General features: G+C 37.6%; 1 protein-coding gene and 1 pseudogene across 1 annotated transcript in view; both read right to left on the reverse strand.

Moving 5' to 3' along the window:
- The window catches only part of SOS2 (SOS Ras/Rho guanine nucleotide exchange factor 2), a 103,467-nt gene that overhangs the window by 77,709 nt on the left and 1,784 nt on the right, over positions 1-23,974 (reverse strand).
- LOC114491496 lies at positions 5,791-7,451 on the reverse strand (annotated as a pseudogene).

Here is a 23,974-nt window from a genome sequence, read left to right on the forward strand (position 1 = left end):
AGGACTATTTTTTACTACCAATTTGCACTTCTTAATTCCTTCACCTTTTTCTCCCATCTCCCAACTGTCCTCTAATCTGGCACCTGTCAAAACTTCCTCTATATCTAGAGTCTGTTTCTAGTCTGCTTATTCATTTATTTTATTTTTTAAATTCCATATACAAGTGAAATCACATGGCATTTTTCTTTCTCTAACTTATTTCACTGCACAATATCCTCTAAGTCCATCCACATGTTGTTGCAAATGGCAAGATTTCATTCCTTTTTTATATGGCTGAATCATATTTCATTGTGTATATGCACCACTTCTTTATCCATTCATCTAGTGAGGGACACTTAGGTTGCTTCCATGTCTTGGCTATTGTACATAATGCTGAGTTTCTTTGGATAAATACCAAGAAGTGGAATTGCCGGGCCCTTTGTTGTCTCTTATTATAGTCTTTGCTTTAAAGTCTATTTTGTCTGGCATTAGTATTGCACTTCTAGTTTTGTATTGTTTTGTTTAGTTTCCACTTTCATAAGATACCTTCTCCTATCTCTTTCTTTCTGTCTGTGTCTTTTGATCTGAAGTGAGTCTCTTGTAGGCAGCATATCTAAGGGTCTTGTTTTGTTATCCATTCAGCCACCCTACGTCTGATAGGAGCATTTAATCCATTTACATTTAAAGTAATTGTTGATAAGCATATAGTTATTGCCAATTGTTATTCATAGTTTTCTTCTTTTTTTTTTTCTCCTTCTTCTTAAAAAAGACCCTTTAACATTTCTTATAATACTGGTTTGATGGATGAACTCCTTTAGCTTTTTGTGGTCTGGAAAGCTCCTTATCTGTCCTTTGATTCTAAATGATAGCTTTGGTGGGTAGAGTAATCCTGGTTGTAAGTCTTTACTTTTCATCACTTTGAATATTTCATGCCAATCCCTTCTAGCCTGCAAAGTTTCTGTTGAGAAATAAGCCGACAGTCTTATGGGAACTCCACTGTAAGTAACCAAGGGCTGTTCTCTTGCTGCTTTTAATATTCTTTGTTTTCAATCTTTGGTATTTTAATGATGATGTATCTTGACATGGGTCCTCTTTGGTTTCATCTTGTTTGGGACTCTCTGTGCTTCTTACATTTATATGTCTATTTATTTCACCAGCTTAGGGAATTTTTCAGTCATTATTTTTTCAAATAATTTTTCAATTCCTTACTCTTTCCTCTTCTTCTGGTACTCCCATGATGTGAATGTTAGTATGCTTGAATTGTCCCAGAAACTCCTTAAATTATTTTAATTTTTTAAATTCTCTTTTCTTTTTGTTGTTCTGATTGTTTTCTGTTTTCTTATTTTCCAAAATGATGATATGACCCTCTGTTTTGTCTACTCTACTGTTGACTCCCTGCACTATGTTCTTCATTTCTGTCTGGTTCTATTATATGTTCTATCTCCATTTTTAAGTTTCCTAACTCTTTGTTGAAGTTCTCATTAAATTCATCTATTCTTCCCCTAAGAGTATTAAGCATCCATGTAACACTGTTTTGAACTCTGTATCTGTTAGATTGCTTGTCTTCATTTTACTTAGTTTTTTTCTGACGTTGTGTTCTATTCTTTCTTTTGGAACATGTTTGCCTCCTCATTTTGGCTGCCTGCCTGTGTTTGTTTCTATTAGGTTCAGCTGCTACATCCCCCAGTCTTGCTAGAGTAGCCTTATATAGTAGGTGTCCTGTATGTCCCAATGGTACAGCCTTCCCAGTCACCAAAGCTGTGGGGCTGTGTGTACCCTCCTGCTGTAGTTGAGCCTTGATTGCTATGGCACGTCAATGGAGGGATTTACCCACAGGCCAACTGGCTGTATGTACTGGCTGCAACTACAGAGAAGGAACTGCTATGCAGGGCCATCCTCATGGAGCAGGACCCACTTCAGCAATGAGTTCATCCCTTGAGTATGTCCCTCATGGAGGTGGTTGGGTAATGCTCTGATGTGGTCTGAAGTTGTCCACCCAGTCTGCTGGCTCTGGGTCCTCCAGGGAGGTGCAGGCCAAGATCAGCCACTGTCTGTTGCCTGCCTGGGGCCACCTGGCATGAGCTACAAAGGGATTCAGATGGCTGCTACTTGTGCTGGGCATGGAGGTGCCCAGGAGAAGACAAGCTGAGAAATGAGGCTGGCTGCTACTAGTGCTGGGAGTGGGGCAACTTAGCAAGAAGTACAAGGCATACTGTGGCTGGGTGCTGCTTGTCTGGGGTTTGTGAACCTTTGAGAGATTTTAGGTAAGTCCAAAGCATGAGCCAAGATAGGCTATTCATATGGAAAAGCCATTGAAAACAGCTTGGTGTGGATGGGATCTCAGGGAATTGCTGGGTGAACAGTGTTAGCCAAATTGATGGAGATTCACACATGGTGCCTGCCTGCTGGCTCTGTGGGGGGAGGGCTCAGAGAAGAACAATGGCCTCTGCCAGCACCTCTGACTGGGAGAAAGCTACCTCTCCAACTCTCACCCCAAAGCCAGACAATTCAGTTCCTCCCCACATGTCCCTGGTGCTTTTTAAATTGTTGTCCCAATGCTGTAGCTTAGAGAGAGTAAGTTCTAGGAGGAACACCTGGTATTCCAACAGCCTTCATCTCACTCAGCCACACTCCCCACTGGTTTTCAAAACCAGAAGTTATGTGGACTTCTCTTCCCAGCACTGGAATCCTGGGCTGTATAAGAGTCCTGGTGTGTGGCTGGGATTTCTTGATCCTCAGGGAGGACCTGTGTAGCAGAGATATCCCTCCTGATTTTTAACCACCACACGTAGGTACGGGATCAGCCCAGTCTACATTTCTGCCCCTCGTACCAGTCTCCACCTGGCTTCTTTATATCCTTAGTTACAGAGCTTCCATTCAACTGGATTTCAGGCAGTTCTGAATAATAATTATTTTGAAGTTTACTTGCAATTATAATGTAGTTGCAGGAGGATGCGAGTACCCCATTTACCTACTCTACTATCTTGACCGGAGGCCTGTTGTTAAATTTCTTAAAGTTGAACCTAGTTTTGTCCTAAAAAATAATCCAGTCAAACTGGACATGGAGAATAACACAGTAAAACATAGTGGCTAGTGTATAGTAGATGTTATGTAAGTATTTGTTTTAAGAATAGTTGAGAAAAGTTATCACCATAACTTTATGCCACAGTATTAGGATACAAGTGCTAGTGACATAAAAATTAATAAAAAATTTAAAGTCTTATATTACTTAAAAACTCATTAATTAAAAACCTTCTCACAAAGAAAATAGCATGAAATTGGCCACTGCATCTAAATTCTCAAAATTTATCATAAAATTGCTCATACAGCCTCTTGTATTTTGTAAGTCTGTAGTATCTTTAGTAATGCCCCTCCTTTCACTCCTAATATTTGTGTTTATTCTTTTCTTGATAAGTCTCTCAGAGATTTATCAACTTTATTTTATTAAACTTTTCTAAAACCAACTTTTGGCTTTCTTGATCCTATTTTATGTATATTGTATATTTCATTTATATTTGCTTCATCTTCATATTTTCTTCTGCTTTTTATTTATTTTTTCTAACTTCTTGAGACAGATACTTCATCTATATTTTTCAACCTTTCTTTTTTTATATGTATATTTTCTCTAAGAACTACTTTCATAAAAAAAAGCACAGATTTTGATATGGAATATTTTGTAGTCACCCATTTCAAAATAGTTTCTAATTTCCAGTGTGGTTTCTTCTTTGACTTTCAAAATTTACAAGCATACTTCTTAATTTCTAAACATATGGGATTTTAATTATTTTATTTTTTAAATGTATTGATTATGCTATTACAGTTGTCTCATTTTCCCCCTTCACTCCCCTCCACCCTGCACACCCCCTCCCACCTACATTCCCCCCCACTTCAGTTCATGTCCATGGGTCATAAGTTCTTTAGCTTCTACATTTCCCATACTATTCTTGCCCTCCCCCTGCCTATTTTCTACCTACCATCTATGCTACTTATTCTCTGCACCTTTTCCCCCTCTCGCTTCCTCCCACTCCCCTGTTGCTAACCCTCCATATGATCTCCATTTCTGTGGTTCTGTTCCTGTTCTAGTTGTTTGCTTAGTTTGCTTTTGTTTTTGTTTTTGTTTTAGGTGTGGCTGCTAATAATTGTGAGCTTGCTGTCATTTTACTATACATGTTTTTTATCTTCTTTTTCTTAGATAAGTCCCCTTAACATTTCATATAATAAAGGCTTGGTGATGATGAACTCCTTTAACTTGACCTTATCTGAGAAGCACTTTATCTGCCCTTCCATTCTAAATGAAAGCTTTGCTGGATAGAACAATCTTGAATGTATGTCCTTGCCTTTCATGACTTGGAATACTTTTTTCCAGCCCCTTCTTGCCTGCAAGGTCTCTTTTGAGAAATCAGCTGACAGCCTGATGGGAACTCCTTTGTAGGTGACTGTCCCCTTTTATCTCTTGCTGCTTCCAGGATTCTCTCCTTCATTTTTATCTTGGCTAACGTAATTATGACGTGCCTTGGTGCGTTCCTCCTTGGGTCCAACTTCTTTGGGACTCTGGACTTCCTGGAAATCTATTTCCTTTGCCAGAATGGGGAAGTTCTTCTTTATTACTTGTTCAAATAGGTTTTCCACTTCTTGCTCTTCCTCTTCCCCTTCTGGCACCCGTATAATTCAGATGTTGGAACATTTAACGATGTCCTGGAGGTTCCTAAGCCTCTCCTCATTTTTTTGACTTCTTGTTTCTTCATTCTTTTCTGTTTGGTTGTTTCTTTCTTCCTTCTGGTCCACTCCATTGATTTGAGTCCCAGTTTTCTTCCCATCACTATTGGTTCCCTGTGCATTTTCCTTCATTTCACTTAGTGTAGCCTTCATTTTTTCATCTAATTTGCCACCTAATTCAACCAATTTTGTGAGCATCCTGCTCACCAGTGCTTTGAACTGTGTGTCTGATAGGTTGGCTATCTCTTCGTCGCTCAGTTGTACTTGCTGTGGAGCTGTGATCTGCTCTTCTGCTTGGGCCACTTTTTTTTTTGTCTTTTGGTGCCTGTTATGTAGTGAGGGGCGGAGCCTTAGGTGTCCACCGGGGCAGGGCAACCCAGTTGCTGGGTTGTGATGCTGTATGTGGGGATGGGGTCAGAGAGGGAACAATGGCACTTGCTCATGTCAGATTTCAGTCCCTTCCGCCGCTTCCCCCAAGCAAACTTGGCCTTTCTGGTGCTAATTCCCGTGTGGGTGGGCTGTGTACATCCTAGGACCCTATGGGTCTCTCCAATGAACTCTCTCATGAGGCTGGGAGTCTCCCTGCACCTCAAACCCCACAGGTGTCCCCAATAGGTGCCTTGAGGCTTTATTTCCCGGCGCTGGGACCCTGGGTTGCACAGTCTGTCTTGCTCCCTAGGCCTTGCCTGGTTTATCTGTGTGTGAATGTGGGGCCACCTGGGCAGCCAGCCGCCTTGCATGCTGTGCCTCGCTTCACAATCGCTGCCTCTCTGGGTCTGCCTGTTGCCACCCCACCCCAGGTGTCTTCCAGCCACCGCCTGCGTGCCCAGGGTCCACCCACTTCTGTCTTGCTCACCCAGTGCTGCCGCCAGGTGCTGCAACCCCTCTCCACCCAGCCGCCCGACTCCCCCCTCCCCCAGCTACTCCCCCACCTACTGGTCTGGACGAATACGTCTATTTCAACTCCTTGGTTGTCAGACTCCCATACAGTTCAATTTTCTGTCAGTTCTGGTTGTTATTTTGTTTTTAAATTGTTGTTGTCCTTATTTTGGTTGTGTGAGGAGGCACAGTATGTCTACCTATACCTCCATCTTGGCCGGAAGTCTAATTATTTTATTTTTTCATAGCTTCAGTGTTTATTCTGAGACAATATGCTTGTATGTACAAAGAACTCATGGCAGATATAGAAGACACTAAAACAGATTTCTTTGGAGAGAAAGATCAGGGACTTATGTAAATGACTCACATTTTACTGACTCTCCTGTAGTGTTTAAGTATTTTTAAAACCATGTGCATATTTTAAAAATAAAAAATAAATTGCTGAAGATATATTAAAAAGCAGCTTCTTCTTGTAGGACTTACTAACATAGTAGGTATAGTAGTGCCATAAAGCATTTTAATACTACTTTGGTCATATAAAACTGTTGTTCATAGTCCTTCTGTAGAACAAAAGTCTTTATTTGTCATCTTTCTCTCTTGTCTTTCTATATACCATCTCTTGGAAAGTGGCCAAAATGTTACTCTCTCTTCTACCTCTCTTCTTGGTTAAAGGATGCAAAGACTGTCCTCTCATCTGCACTGTGATCTGGTTCTCTTTACGTAGTCATACAGCCTCCATTCTGTGATGCCTGTTACCACCCACAGCATACCCTGAGCATTCAAATATAGCAATCTCTTCACTCTTCAGCCCAATTTCACCTCTTTGTGGGATATGCTTTCCAATTTTTACATACTCATCCAAAGCTGCACCTTCACCTGGGAACAGGACATGGCCATGGATCAAAGGTTTCTCACCTTGAGAGGTATGTGTAATAGGTGCTTCTGGCCCTATTAGATCCATGGTATCTGCAATCTTTGAGTGCTCAGTCCAGATATCTTTTCTCAACTCCCCTTCAGAATCCCTATACCTTGAGTCACTGGGTTCTTTTTTAGTTTTCTTAAACTTTTTTTTCTTTTCTTCCCACTCCCCAACCCCATGTTTCTTTTTCTTCTCTTTGTTCCTGGCTCTTTTTGGCTGTTTCCCATCATCAAAGCTAAAATCAGTGTCAGAGTCTGAATTACTATCACTATTATCATTATATTTGCTATATATTCTGTTGGACTTTTTCTCTTTTTCTTCCTTGTTTTGTTCTGTTCAAAAAAAAAAAAAAACAGGTCTTTTTCCTTTTTCTTTAGAGCTGAAATCTGAACTTCTGAGTGTTTTATCTCATCTTCAGAAGAGTTGTGTTCATCAGATTCCAGCTTTCAGGATACTCTGGAGACAGCCCCTGCATCTCAGGAACTGTTGAGTCCCCAAACCTTTCCTCTCTTTCAGCCTCCTCTGTTGGTAGCTCTCCTTCTACGTCTCCTAGTCTTCCACCATTGCTGGTCGGCTGCATAGTGGTGGTAGTGGTAGCACTGTCCACCACAGAAAATTGAATAAGATGAGAAGGCGAAGCTGCAGAGCCAGAGCATGTGGACAAGGGCACTATGCAGACCTGGAGCGACTACCAGGATAAGATGCATGGGCCCACCCCATGGGAGCCTGAGGTCCTCGCAGCTGGAGGAGTAACAGAACGGTTGCTCCTCAAAGAGCAGCATCGCCATCACTGTCTCCGGGAGTCTGCAGTATCCTCAGAAGAGCAGAACCCAGACACTGGTGGCATCATATAAGAGATTTTTAAAAGTTACATTTTAACCCTGCCCAGTGTGGCTCAGTTGGTTGGAGCTTGACCATAAATGGAAAGGCTGATTCTTGGTCAGGGCACAGGCGGATGTTGCAGGTTCGGCCCCACGTCTGGTGTCTACGAAAGGCAACCAATCTATGCTTCTCTTCTTCTCTCTCTCCCTCCCTTCCCCTCTCTCTAAAATCAATAAGCATGATCTTGCATAAGGCTTAAAAAAGTTATCTTTTTAAAAATTTATTTCTAGAATGATATCACTGTGGTCAGAAAAGATGCTTTCTTTTTTAATTTTTAGTATGTGAAATTTGTTAACTTGCTTTTTATAGCTCATTATATGCCCATAATTAGCTTATTTAGGAAGAAGTGCCACAATCTTAAGCAAACTTTCCCAGAGAACAGAAAAAGACCAAGACAGACTTCCCAATTTATTTTGAAGCCAGCCTTGATATAAAAACTCAAAATTAAAGACAAAAATTATAGGCCATTATTTTCACTCATGAGCCTAAACACAATACAATATCAGCTAACTAAATTCCATAATATATATATATATTTTAAATTATATAACATGACTAAATTGGGTTCATCCCAGGAATATAAACTTGGTTTAATGTTGGAAAATTAAACAACGTAATTTACCTTGTTAACATAATAAAAGAAAAAATAATATGCTGATCTCAACAGATGCACAAAAAGCATCTAAAAATTCAACATTTATTTATAGCAAAACCTCTTAATGTACTTCCTTAATTTAATAAAGTATATCTACAAAAAAGTTACCATTAACTATTAATGGTAAAATATTGAAAGCTTTCCTTTTGAGATCAGGAAAAATAATTGTATCATGTTTATTCCACATTATACTGGAGATCTTAGTGCAGTACAGCAAGACAAACAAATAAAAATTAGAAACAAATTTATAGATGATTTGATTGCCCACTGTGATAGTTAATTTTATGTGTCAACTTCTAGGCCAGAGAGTACCCAGATTATTTGGGTGAACATTTATTCTATGTATATCTGTGAGGGTGTTTCTAGATTAGATTAACATTTGAATGGGGGGGGGAGAAAGTTGGGGGGAATGTTGATTGAGTCTGTTTCTGTGGAGACACTAGACTAATATACCATGAAGGAAAATCAAAATATTGTACAGATAAATTACTTGAATTCATAACGAATGAAACTGTACTCTATGTAACAGCAACACAGTTAGAAAATTTAAAAATATCATTTACAACAGAATTTTTAAAATGTACCATGTACTTTGGAATAAATCTTACAAATGAAGTTTAAGATCCCTAGTGAGAAAATTATGGACTCTGAGAAAAATTAATGATCTAAATAATTGAAATACATGTTCATGAATTATCAAACTTAATATTGTAAATATACCAATTCACCTCAAAGTTAATACAATCACAGTCAAAACCAAACAGATTCTCTTTCTTCTCAATGAGGCATGACAGCAGACTCCCACTCCCCAGCAAACACAAAGATGCGGATCTTTGTGAAGTTCCTGAATGGCAAGACCATCACCCTTGAGTTTGAGTCCAGTGACACCACGAGACCATCAAAACTAAAATCCAAGACAAGGAAGGCATCCAACCTGATCAGTAATATCTGATTTTTACAGGCAAACGGCTACAGGATAGCTGCATTCTCTCCGGCTACAACGTTCAGAAAGAGTCTACCCTGTACTTGGTGCTTCGTCTGTGGGGTGGCATCATCAAGCACCCCCTCTGCCAGCTTGTTGGGAAGTACAACTGCAACAACATGATTTGCCTCAGGTGTTAAGCCTAGTTGCACACCGCTGCACTGATAACTGTTGCACTCAGTCACACCAACAACCTGCACCCCAAGAAGGTTAAATAAGGCCCCTCCACCACCTCCTCAGGTCAACAGGGCAGCCTTCTGCCTGAACCCCATGACCCTGGGGCCTCAATCAAGTCTCCCTTTCACTGACTGGGAAATAAAAACCCAAACAGGTTATTTTGCTGAAATTGACAAGACAATGTAAAGACTTATATGGAAATGCAAAAGGCTAAGAAAATCAGTCACACGCTCTTAAACAAGTACAAATATTTCCAGCAATTGTTACTGGGATTTATTACAAAGCTACAGTAATTAAGAATGTGATTCTCATATAATAATAGACAAACAGCCCTGGCTGGTGTGGCTCAGTTGAGTGGAGTGTCCTCCCATAAACCAAAGGGTCATGGGTTGGATTCCCCATCAAGAATGATGCAAGGAGCCCTGGCTGGCTTAGCTCAGTGGATTGAGCGTGGGCTGGGAACCAAAGTGTCCCAGGTTCAATTCCCAGCCAGGGTACATTCCTGGGTTGCAGGCCATAACCCCCAGCAACCGCACATTGATGTTTCTCTCTCTCTCTCTCTCTCTCTCTCTCTCTATCTCCCTCCCTTCCCTCTCTAAAAATAAATAAATAAAATATTAAAAAAAAAAAAAAAGAATGATGCAAGGGGCAATCAAATCATGTTTCTCTCACATCAATGTTTCTCTCCCTCTCTCTTCCACCCTTCCCCTCTAAGCATGTTTCTGGTGAGGATAAATAATAATAATAATAACAGAAAAACAAATGAAACAGAAGGGAGAGCAGAGAAACAGGTCCACAATTATTACAACAAAGGTGGCACTATAGAACACTGGGGGGGAGGAGGTCGTGTTGTGGGAAGGTGGGGGAAGTGAGTGAATAGTAAACAACTGGATACCCACACGGAGAAGAATGAACCTCAACACCTATTCACATTTTACATAAAAATCAATTCTAGCTGGATTTGGATCTATTAAAAATAGATCTAATAAAGTTCTTATGATATAAAACAAGATAATATTGAAGGACTTTTGGACAAGATGGAGGTGTAGGTAGATACACTTTGCCTCCTCACACAACCAAAAGAAGGACAAGAACAAATTAAAAAACAAAAAAACAACCAGAACTGCCAGAAAATAGAACTGTATAGAAGTCCAACAACAAAGGAGGTAAAGAAAAAAATATTCATCCAGATTGGTAAGAAGGGCAGAGACGGGCAACTAGGGTGGAGAGGACTCAAGGCAAGTCAAGGCAGCGGCTGGAGGAGCAAGCGGTCTCACACTTGTGTGCAGATAAACCAGGAGGAAAACTGGGGAGGGAGACAGACCGCACAACCCAGGATTCCAGCATGGGGAAATAAACCCTCAAAAGCTCTGGGTGCAAAAACCTGTGGGGGGTTACGGCAGCAGGAGAAATTCCCAGCCTTATAGGAGAGTTTGTTGGAGAGACTCATGGGGTCTTGGAACATACAGAAACTCACCCACCCAGGAATCAGCACGAGAAGGGCCCAATTTGCTTGTGGGTAGCGGGGAAAGTGACTGAAAGTGGGCCCAGACCCGACCAAGTGGCATTGTTCCCTCTCAGACCCCTCTCTTACATATAGTGCCACAATGCAGCAATGTAAGTTGCCCACCCTGGGGAATACCTAAGGCTCTGCCCTTTACAACGACACAGGAGTACTGAGACAAAGAAATATAGCCCAAATGAAAGAACAGATCAAAACTCCAAAAACAGAACTACTGAATTTTTCAGACTATAAGATGCACCAGACCATAAGATGCACCTAGGTTTTAGAGGAGGAAAATAGGGAAAAAAATTTTGAAGCAAAAAATGTGGTAAAATATTTAATAACATAAATAACATAGGCCACCGCCCCCCACCCTCACAGTGATCCATGTAAGCTACATTCAGACTATAAGACCCACCCCATTTCCCCCCCAAATGGGGGGGTGCATCTTATAGTCTAAAAAGTACGGTAAGTGATGAAGAGATGGCCAACCTATCAGATGCAGAGTTCAAAACACTGGTAATCAGGATGCTCACAGAAGTGCTTGAGGATACTCACAAAATAGAGGAAGAAGTGAAGGCTATGCAAAGTAAAATAAAGAAATATATACAGGGAACCAACAGTGAAGGGAAGGAAATCAGGACTCAAATCAACAATTTGGAAGAAAAAGGAAAAAATAAACATCCACTGGAACAGAATGAAGAAACAAGAATTCAAAAAATGAGGAGAGGCTTAGGAACCTCTAGGACATCTCCAAAAGTGCCAACATCTGAATCATAGAGGTGCCAAGAAAAGAGGAAAAGCAAGAAATTGAAAACTTATTTGAAAAAATAATGAAAGAAAACTTCTCCAATATGGAGAAAGAAATAGACTTCCAGGAAGTCCAGGAAGCACAGAGAGTCCCAAACAAGTTAGACCCAAAGAGTCACACACCATGACACATGATAATTAAAATGTCAAAGGTTACAGATAAGGAAAGACTCCGAAAAGCAGCAAGAGAAAAGGAGACAGTTACCTACAAAGGAGTTCCCATGAGACTATCAGCTAATTTCTCAAAAGAAACCTTGCAGGCAAGAAGGGGCTGGAAAGAAGTATTCAAAGTGATGAAAAGCAAGGACCTATATCCAAGATTACTCTATCCAGCAAAGCTATCATTTATAATGGAAGAAAAGATAAGATGCTTCCCAGCTAAGGTAAAGCTAAATTCATCATCACCAAACCATTATTATATGAAAAGTTAAAGAGACTTATTTAAGAAAAAGAAGATCAAAACTATGAACAATAAATAAAATGACAACAAACTCAGAATTCTCAACAACTGAATCTAAAAAACAAAAAGTAAGCAAACAACTAGAACAGGAACAAAATCATAGATCATTTGGAGACTATCAGCTGGGAGGAGGAAGAGGGAAGGGAAGATGCGGGGAAAGGTACAGGGATTAAGGAGCAAAATTGGTAGGTACAAAATAGACAGGGGGAGGTTAATAACAGTATAGGAAATGGAGAAGCCAAAGAACTTATATGCACGACGCATGGACATGAACTAAGGGCGGGGGATGCTGGAGAGAATGGAGGTACTGGGCAGGGGGAATGAATGGGACGAAAACATGGGACAACTGTAATAGCATAATCAATAAAATGAAAGAAAAAAGAAAGAACTTAGGTAAAAGAGAAAAACATAATGTCTAATAGGGATGGATTTTTTTTTTCTCTGTGATTAAGATTTTAGTAAATAACCTGCAAAGGAACCTCAACATTGAACATGAAAGTTTCATAAGACAAACTTCTTAAAATAACTGCAAATATGAAAATTCATAAGAACAAATATACAATGTTAAAATCTCACACATAAATACTAATCAAGATGACAATAAAATATAGTCATACTTTGCACTTTGATAGTATTTACTATCTCAGCACCTTCAGAACAGTAAACATAAAACTACCACATAGAACAAACTCACCTGTCGTAATTTTCTGAAGGACTAGTCAGAAAAAGAGCAATTAAAATAATTTTCAGTCTTTAATAGTAGATTAACAAGTCAGACCTGTATTTTAGTTACATCATGTTTTCAAATTGCCAGAAGTATTTCCTTACACATACTCTGTTAACAAAATAGTCATACCATAGATCCAGGCACAGACACATAAAAAAGCATTAAACTTTAAATTGTTTTTACCCAAAGAAACTTTAGATTTGACAAATTTCAAAATATTATTTTCTAATTCACATTTTAAGTTCTTGAAATTTAAAATCAAATAAAAATTCCTGCCAGTGTATTTGTTTAATCAACTAACATTTGAGTTTCTGGCACAATGTAGAAATAAATCCCTTTGGCTACACAGTGTGACATTTATCTTTGCCAAATTCTTCATTCCATTGCCAAGATTTCTGCAAGGCTGCAAATGTTAAGAATACTGGAAGTTTTGTTTGTTATGAAAGAGTTAAAACTTAAAAAGACAAAAGCAAGGTTTATAATACAGCAATTGATGGGTTAATCCTAAAATTCGTAGAAAATACAAAGAACCTAGATTAGCCAAAGCATTCTTGAGAAAGGACAAAAAAAGGAAAAAAAAATTTCATTCTAAAGATATACACTAACAACTACAAAATATTGCTGATACAAAATTTAAAAGATCTAAATAAATGAAAAACGTAGTTTATAGAAGACTCAATATTGTTAAGATGTCAATTTCTCTGAAATGATCTATAAATTCAACACAATTCCAAAATTCCAGTAGTTTTTTTTTTTTGAGAAATTGATATGTAGATTTTTAACACTGCTATGGGAATACAAAGGTCCTAGATTAACCCAAACAACTCTGAAAAAGAACAAAGCTGGAGAGCTAAAACTACCTAATTTCAAAAATTTTTATAAAGCTACCATAATCAAAACATTATTGGACTGATGTAAAGATAGGCAGAAGGATAAATGGAATGGAATAAATACAGAAATAAAATCATATATATAGACAAATGATTTTGATAAAGGCTAAAAGGAGAAAGGATAGCCTTTTAAATAAATGATGGTAGGAAAAACAGATATCCATATGCAAAAACACAAACATAACATATACAAAATTCTCATCATATATAAAAAATTAACTCAATATATCATAAATCAAAATGTAAAACCTAGAACTATGAAACTTCTAGAAGAAAAAATGGAAGTTTTTTGTAATTGTGGATTAACTAAAGACTTCTTAGCTATGACACTAAAGGTATATAGTCTCTACAAAAGCAAATAGATAAACTCTATAAAAATTTAAAACCTGCTCTTCAAAAATAACACTGAGAAAATAAAAAGTTATAGACTAAAAGAAAATCCTTGCACAGCATCTATCCAATAAAGGATTTGTATTCTGACAGATAAATAACTATCAAAACTCAACAATAAGAAAACAAACAGCTTCCAGCCAAGTTGGAAGTGTATATAGACATGCTTCACCTCCTCGCACAACCCTAAGAAGGACCACAACTAAAGCCAAAAGAAAGTACAACCAGAACTGCCAGAAAATTGAACTGAATGGAAGTCCAACAACTAAGGATTTAAAGAAGAAATACTCATCCAGACAGGTAGGAGGGGCAGAGATGGGGAACCAGGGCAGAGAGGACATGGTGTGGCAGCAGTAAAATGAGACAACTGTAATAGCATAACAAAACATACTTTTAAAAACAACAAAAATGGGCAAAAGATCTGACCCCTTCACCAAAGATAATATATGGATGGTAAACAAGAACATAAATATGCTCTACATTACTAATCATCTGCAAATGCAAACTAAAACCACAAGATACCAGTACACATCTATTAGAGTAGCTAAAATTAAATTAAATACCAAGTGTTGGCAGAAGAACTAGAATTCTCATATTGCTGATGGGAATGTAAAATTGTACAACAGTTTGAATGGAAAACAGTTTGATAGTTAATGAAAACATACACCTACTACCTGAGTCAGCCACTCTTTGGTAATTGTTCAAAAGAAAAGGAAACATATGGCCATCCAAATACTTGTATACAAATGTTTACAGCAGCTTTATTTGAAACAGCCAAGATCTAAAAACCAAATGTACATCAACAGGTGAATGGATAAACAAACAATGGTATAAATACATAATGGAATACTACTAAGCAATAAAAAGGAATGGCCTGCTGATATATGCAACAACATGAGTGAATTTGAAAATAATTATGTTGAGTGAAAAATGCCAAAACAGTATATACTGGATGATTCCATTATTACGTAACTCCAAAAAGTGCAATCTATAGCGATAGAAAGTAAATCAGTGATTTCTTCTAGATGACGAGTGGGGAGGAGAAGGAGGGAAAATCACAGAGAGTCATGAGAAAACTTATGGTGCCTAAGGATATACTCACTATATTGTGATGGTTTCACTAATGTATACATACATAAAATGGAAACTGTACACTTTAAATATGTGCAGTTTTTTGTATGTCAATTATATCTCCAATAAAGTTGTTAAAATAATATAAAAATATAATTTAAGGTAGCAGTCTTCTGATCAAGGTATATAATCAAGAATTAAGACCACAGCTGTATACTATAATCTCACTAAGGTCAGGAATCATTTCTTACAATGTTTCTTCCTATTTGCCCACTCCTTTTTCCTAACACACAGGTAACCTAGTATCTACTACTTGTGCATAACGAAAGCACTCTGTAAATATTTGCTAAATAAATAAATTCATGGTAGCAAACAGATTTCTTGGCCTGGTTGAAAACTGGAGACTGGGAAAAATTAAGCACTCTATAATATTTGCCTTTACTTCATTAGATATATACCTGGAGACTTAGTTATCTCATAAAACATTATAAATGAGGAGATTCCTATTTCATGTTCCCCCATTCTCACTGTCTACTAATATTCACTTCTCACTTAGATTCAGTGTTCTTAATTAGGTGCTTTCTTGATAGGTTTTCAATGTATTGTAGGTTTATTTAAAATAAATCACAGGCCAGGAATCTCATTCTAATTAGCTTAATATTAGGTGAAGGCTTACCATAAAATAATCAAAACATGCAGAAAAGTCTATCAGCTGAAGCTAAAATTTTTGTCATTAAAATTTTCCTTGATTGGCATGAAATGGCATGTGATCTGCAAGTACCTTCACATACAAGCAGGACACTAACTAGCCTGTAAAGCCAAGAAAGTTAGATCAGTGGTTCTCAACTTGTTCCAGTGGCAGAACATTTGGAAGTCACAGTGCTCTTAGCAGAATGTGAAATATTAAGATACTTATATTTCATCATAGTAAGGAGCGATATGTTAGTATAAATGACTATAAAATTTTTAACTATAGGCCCAAGTTTTTAAGAGAAAACCAAAAGTACCATAAGCTGTTTTCCCTGTAAAACCTCTCTATCTCTTGTTCATGTATTCCTCTACTCACTAGCAAGTAAGCTGCAGCAGGAAACAGACTTTAAAAAAGCTTCTGAGAAAAAAATTAAATTAAAAATAAATATTGGCTTTCCCCCCGTGCACTAGGAAATTATTACTATTATTAAATATGTTTTATTCAGTCAAAGTTTAAGACTCATTTGGCCAGATATCCACATTCTTTAGTCTACTATCAAACTACCATGTGTACCCTTTCTTAAAGAAGATCTGCCTGACAAGGTACCTGCACTCAAGGAGTAACGCAGGTTCTCCTTCACAACTGCCCTCCTCCCACTTTACTGAAGAAAGGCTGATGTCTTACTTATCCTAAACCTCACTATGCTGTGTTGCCCTGGGGTGCAATAAAATAAAGAAACAGAAATCCTAGGACACTAAACAAAGAGAGAATTGTAAGTATTTTTCATTTAAGTGCTTGGCTTCTTCCATCCCCTAGCCCAGCAATTTTCAACCGTGTGCTGCAAGAGGCATGTATACTGGTGTACCTAAAGAATTTTTATGAGCGAGGGCTGTGAACCGAAGCATCGCAGGTTCGATTCCCAGTCAGGGCACATGCCTGGGTTGTGGGCCACGGCCCCCAGCAACCACACATTGATGTTTCTCTCTCTCTCTTTCTCCCTCCCTTCCCTCTCTAAAAATAAATAAAATCTTTAAAAAATACTTTATAATAAAGTGGACTGAAATCTTAAATCTGAAATTTTTAAAAAAATGAATTTTTTAAACATGCAATACCTGACAATTTAGTCAGAGGCACTGACCTCTTTTCCCTTAGACTGCCAAATTAAAAAATTACAACAGCCAACACAACAATAACCATCTGGTATGGATGAATCAAAATTATACCTATTTTTTTGTCAAATAAACAAAAAATAAAAATATATTTTAGTGCGCTGCAGAATTCCAGTAGTTTGTGTGCCATGAGATTAAAAAGGTTGAAAATTTCTGCCCTAGCCTTTTGTCAAAAAATGCATCCTACAAAGAGGAAAAGCTCATGAGAACAAAAAAAAGAGAAAGCATCTTTTAGAAATACTAAAGGCAACATTATGTTATTTCATTCAAGAGGAAAAATTCAAAGCAAGTTTTCATATCTTATCAACCTTTCTATCTTACAATTAGATTTCAGAAGTGAGATGGTTGGCATGTGACAGGTTATATTCATTTGACCTGAAAAATTAGGCCAGACTTTTCTGAAAGAAGATAAATATGATTAAGCTGGTTGGCTTGACAATTAAAACTGACCTTGACAATTAGGTCATGAGGTGGATATCTTCTATAAAATGAATGTGGTAGGCAGAATTCTAAAATGGCCGCCAAGACTTCCACCCCTGGTATATACCTGTCCCCTTGACTGAGGGCAGCACCTGAGAACACAATGGACTACCACTCCTGTAATCAGCTTACCCTACATTGCAAAGGTGACTAAGATTCCCTAATCAGTTGATTTTGGTTAATCAAAAGGTTAATCTTGAGTGGATGTGACCTAAATCAGGTGAATCCTTTCAAAAGGGTCTAGAAGTGTGAGATAAGAAACAGCAGCAGATGCATTCCTGCTGGCCTGGAGGAAGCAAACTGACAGTTACAGGGAGAGTCAGTCATGGGCAAAAAATGGTGGCGGCCAATAAGACCTGATGGCTAAGACATGTGAATACAAGGAAATCAATTCTGCCAATAACCACATAAGTTTGAAAGAAGACACCAAGCCTCAGATGAGACTGCAACCCCAGCCAAAATCTTGATTTCATCCTTGTGAGACCCTAAGGAGAGAATCCAGCTGGGCCATGTCTGGGCTTCTAACTTATAGAAACTGTGAGAAAATAAATGTGGCATATGAAGCCACTAAGTTTTTGATAATTTGTTATGCAGAGAAAACTAATACAATGAGCTATATCTATAGTTCCAAGGATTCAGTGAAAATATATTTAAAGACTGTGGTAAGGTAAAATATATTTTACCAACAAATATTGCCATGGCTAAGGTATAGTGAAGTTAATACTGTCTTATGTCTTTATCTTTCTTAGATATATTGGACTACACAAAGCACCTCTAAATAAAAAAGTGGAAAAGTAGTATTTATAATTATCAGTCATTTGACAAGTCCTGGAAAAACTAGAAAATGAAAAAGTAACTGTAGCTCGGTGTATCCTCTATCACTATCTGAAATTAAAGATGAAAATTTGTAGATGTCAACATAAAAATGTGTGCATTTTTCCAAATTCTTTTGGGGATACATAGCAAAAAAAGTTAGAAAACTCCTTTTAGGAGAAAGAATGAAGATGCAGGGTTGGTTAGTTGTAAGCCTGGAATGAAAGAGAAGGGAAGGATGATGACCAGGTTTCTGACTTGAGAACTGAGCATATCACTTATCCTGGAGATGTAGGTTTATGGAAGATGATAATAAGCTTGGATTGAGTCATGTTCTGACCATCCACACAGGAGAGGAAGAGACTTAGCAGTTTTAGACAGGCTGCAAAAGAAGGCTTCTTCAAGATGATGGTTGCTTGCCTGAAGACAAAGAAGGTTAAAGGGCTGCTCATTTTTTTATTTTCAAGAAAGTTGCTCTAGGCTGGAAAAAATAGCAAGTACAAAAGTCCTAAGACTATATAACATCTCTGTGTGTTGTAGGTACAAGGAAGTCAGTGTGGAGCAGGAGTAAAGCAAAAAAAAGAAGAAGAAAGGATAAGTAATAAATGAGATCAGTAAGGATAAGGGAGAGGAAGGCAGCACCAGACTGTAGAGGGCCAAGAAGGCCACTGAGAACTTTGACTTATTCTGAGAAGCACTGACAAGAGTTTTGAACAAAGGAATTACATGATCTCACTTACCTCTACTGTGCTGAGAAAAGACTGAATGGGGCAAAGGTAGAAGACAGGAAACCAGTTAAGAGGCTATCTTAATACTTCAGGGGAGTGGAGATGACTTGGTCCTGGGGGTAGAAGTGGAAGAGTAAGAAATGGTGACTGAATATAGTTATAGTGTGAAGTAGAGCTAAAGCAATTTGCTGACAGGTTAGATATGGGTTAGAAAGACAGAATTCAAGAATAACTTAAGATTTTTATTTTAAGCAACTACAATGATGGAGTAGCCACTTACTAATATGGGAAATACTACAAAAGGAGCAAGTTTTGGTGGGAAGAGGAATTTGGTATTGGCTGAGATGCCTGTTATACATCAATGTGGATGTATCAAGAAAGAAGTTGAATATCCAAGCTCAGGAGAGGGCTGAGCCAAAAATGTAAATTGGAAATCATCAGATACTGATTATATGTGAAGCAATGAGGCCTGGTAGGATTTCTAAAAAAACAGACTGTAAATAGAAACAGAAGTCCAAAAACTAAGCTCTGGGAGGTTAAGATGATGTAGTTGGGGCGATGAGAAGGAATCAACACAGGATAACATGATAGCATCAAGTTACGGGAGAAGACCTACAAGAACAGCCAGAGAGGGAGAAAATCAGCAGAGTTTGGTGTCCTGGAAACCAAATAAGGAAAGGAGTTCAAGGAGGAAGAGATCAACTCTCAACTGCTGCTAAGTGCTATGTCAGTAAGATATAGTATTTGAATTTACAAAGTGATTTGATAAGAAAACTGGGGTACTGAAAACTTTACTTGGAAGAGACAACAGTAGTGCTCACATCTAAATCTTAATTTATTTTCACTGTGTTGCTTCATCTCTATACATTAAAATGTGAAGTGTGGAACACTATATATTTCCAAAGCTTTCTATTTAACTATCATGTTTTATGTAAAAGAAGAAAAAATTTAGGTTGTTAATTTTTAACGTGACTACATGGGATAATGCTAAATCCATTAGTTCCATTAAAATTCCTTCACTGATTCAAATATGCAGGCTAACACAGGATATAATCAAACTGCTGTTCCCTCAAAAGAGAGGCCATGGTTAATATAAAAGACATATACTTGATTTATGTCAAGTGGTAACACAGGTAATGCTTTACATACTCAGCATAAAACACTTTAATGGAATAGTACTGCTCCAAATATACCATACCAAAATTAAAATGAAATTAGAAAAAGACTACTAAATCATGGGTGACAGGGAGCTAAATGCAGCAAGCTAAAATGCATCCCTAATGCTCATCCAGTACCCCTTGCATCAGTATGGGTCATCCTTAGTTTGGAATAATTCCAAATGACTCCCTGGAGTTCTACTGTTGCAGTCAGTGGCTTTAGGAAATCCAGAACAGGCCACAAAAACCATAGGATCCCCTATTCGTTTCTAGCTTTCAATTGGAGTGATCTTTTCAAAAAGCAATTTTTGATCAAGCTAATAGAATTACTTTGTTATATAAATAACCCTACAGGACACTTCCTTAATCTGGTCCACCTATAACCTCCCAAACCAGCTTCATCTCTTTCTTTTGACTTGATCTTGTTCTTTAAAACAAGTCATGTTCCTACCTTTCTCTTGGCCACAAACCCTTTCTCCTCCTTCCTTTGCTTTAATTTCTGTTGATCTTTCAAATAATTATTTACTTCTTTTTTTTCTATCTTTCTCAGGCCTCTCTCTCACAGTCATTTAGAATGAAGGCATTATGAGAGAAGGGGCCTTGCTACAACCATATGTGCCTGGCACATACAGGAGGCACTCAATATGTATCCGAATATATCCTCCAGAACTCAACATAATGTTACTTCCTTGACCTTCTCATGTCAGTGACATCAATTTTATTTTCTGAAAGCCCATAACTTTTCTTCTAGGCCCCAGGGAAAATCCAATGCAATCTTCTAAAACAGTTCCAAGAGACAATAGTACAAAGGCAGAAACATTAGAATCTTTCAGATTTCTGAAATTGAAACTCCCCACCCTCTTTTTCCTTGCTTGCTGTTAATTAACTCAGACATTCTCTCACACCTCTTAAACTTTAGACAAATATCTAAAGGCAAACTAATGGCTGGGGTGTGGAGTCGATATTTAACCTGAATTAAATTAGGCTCAAGAGCAAAGTAATTCAACCAATTCTTTCCAGCTCTCTGACATCTGTAACTACAGATAGACAGAGAGTAAGTAGGTCAACAGATAATTTATTTTTTCGGCTAGCCTGCTGAAGAACACTTTACAGAAAAGACACCTATAAGGGAAATATCAGGGACTAAAAAACCTGATATAATGACATTAAGGCATGTTTCCCACATGCAGATTGCTTACACTGACTTTTCTCAGCATATAATCAAATAGCATATACACAAAGTACCAAAGGCATTTCAAAGACACAGGTAATAAGCTGCATTGCAAATATATATCCCACTCTCTTTTTTCACCCAAGTAACATGATAGCATCAATGTTCTTGGGGATTAGTGCTGAAGGCATTTATGTTTCTGGCTCTTTTAGGTAAGATACATAATTTAGCAGTAATGTTAACAGTGCATGTATTTATCCATTAGTAGTATCATTTTCTCTGTTTTACCCTTTTGTAGTTCTGTATGTATTTAAATGTTCAAGGTAAACTTCTGCTTTAAAAGTGAAAAAACAAAAATGAAACAAAACAAAAAGTTATAGAACACATTTCTATTTCCAAAATTATTTTCCCATCAATGGTTCTACATAATGAAATGAATGCTTAATGTTGGTTTTAAAAAAAATCCCTTGCATTTTCAAAGTCAACAATGGAGACCTTGCCAAATACACACACACACTTTTTTGGTTTTCACAAATATTAGCAAAAATTTGAAAATAAACAAAAGGGATTACTAGGTGTTCTTCAGTGCAGTGCTATGCTTGAACTTCAGTTGCCTCTCACATACCTTCAACTGGGGACTTGACCTGCAACCTAGGTATGCGCCCCGACTGGGAATCGAACAGGCGACCTTTAGGTTCACAGGTCAGCACTCAATCCACTGAGCCACACCAGCCAGGGCTGTGCTTGATCCTTTGATTGCTCTCTATTTATTCACTGGGCTCTTTTACAAATCTATAAGATTAATTTAGAGACTTTTTTGCCTGGTACAGATGCAAATGCTAATCAGTGGAAAGATAACTGAGAACTTACTGTTTATGTTTCTGTAGGATATTAACCAATTCTGTGTTTAAACCAACGATCTTACCTCAATATTCCTTTATTAAATTGCCTATAAATACCCACCTCCTCAAATTTTCAGATTAAGTAGCTTTAACATCTTATGTATTTCCTCATTAAGTAATGAGCTGAATCAAAATCATTGACATGTTCACTTATACAGGGCGGGGCAAGAGTAGTTTTATAGTTATAAGTACACAAAAGTTTATTCTTGTATTATTATTTATGAATTATTATATTATTTTCCATATGAACAACTTTTTGCTCCTCTCCCCCTCCCTTATGGTGAGTGTCAAGATTTTATCTTTCTCAAAATTATACTTTAACAGCTTTAGAGTTTGCACCAAGAAACCCATGTGGACTACCCTAATAGAGCCAATTAAACTACATTGCTTCTCTCATACACACATATAGATATCACCTACAGAACTCTAAGCTCATAATTGCTCTCATTTATGTAAATCAAAACCTCAAAGTTTAAAATTTCAATCTAGATGGTAAACACCTTCAGATCAGGGCCTTTGCTTTTACTCATCTTTGTATTCTTGGATCCAGTATGGTGCTAAGTACCTAAAATGTGTTCAACAACTGTTAAATGAAGGTAGAGTATACCACATGTTCAACAGCAGCACAAACTGAAAAAGAAAAATCCTATTAGTCTATTGCTGCTTCTAATACTAAAGACAGTAGTCTTTGTAACTATCTGGTCAGCTGGAGGAAGGAAGCCAAGTTTCAGATACTTACGAAGACAGAGCCTCTCCAGAAATGACAGGAATTCTCATTGTGCAAAGACATGGGCGGCAGGTAAATACCAGCATTTAACACATCCAACAAAGAAAGAGTGAACCTTGAGATGCTTAAGAGTTACAACTCTTATCAAGTACTATAAACCTACATGTTGCAATACCACAAATACCCAAATACCACAAAACTAGACATAATTCAAATTACTAACACCAAAAATGTTTTTAAAAATCAGTCTTCTGTGGGGCTATACCTCAATTGTATAACAATAATAAATTAATAAATTAAATAGAAATTGTTTTTTTGGATTTATCTCCAAAGACCAAATCTTCTAAGATGCACTCATTCCATTAGCAAAGGATATACAAAAACTGTGGAACAAGACAATATGGATCTACATAGCACCTGCGTTCCAGAAAAACAAGAATAACACACAAACGCAAAATAATAGTCTCCAAGCAATGGACTAGGACTGGATGCTAGTTCTGACTTTGTTTCCAGCCTAACTTGAAGAAATAAATTTGTATGTGTGCATTAAGGATTATTAGGGTCAAAGCTACCTACTGAATAAGTTATACAACATATACTCGAACACTATTTGCTACTATAAAGTACTAATAGGTAGACACCTACATCATACAGCCAACAATACAGACCTATTGGATAATTGCATTCACACTTCTGTGTGGTTGAAGGGTCAATTACTATCTAAACATTTCCTTCTTTTGGAAAGGAAAAGAAGGCCAGAGTTCATAATCACCACTCAGCACACTTTCCATTTCTTCCCCTCTCCCTACAGAATAGGGCTGCCCATGGAAGGAAGGTCAATTTAATACTTTAACACCTAGTGTACCAGTGAGTGACACGATAGCTGTCTAGCTGCCTGCCCTTAGTCACTTCCACCAAGTTCTTCAAAAAGACATGACTTGGCCCAAGGGGGCAATATCTCCTTGTAAGAATTATGTAAAGAAGGGAAAGTCTGAAACTCTGAATGTATGAGGAAAATGGTTTTACCTTTAAAATGTATCACCTTTCATTTCTAGAAATTTAATGCATAAAGATTTAGTTTTCAAGTGCAATCTC

Source organism: Phyllostomus discolor, chromosome 1, assembly GCF_004126475.2.
Source record: "Phyllostomus discolor isolate MPI-MPIP mPhyDis1 chromosome 1, mPhyDis1.pri.v3, whole genome shotgun sequence".
NCBI classification, from domain to species: domain Eukaryota; kingdom Metazoa; phylum Chordata; class Mammalia; order Chiroptera; family Phyllostomidae; genus Phyllostomus; species Phyllostomus discolor.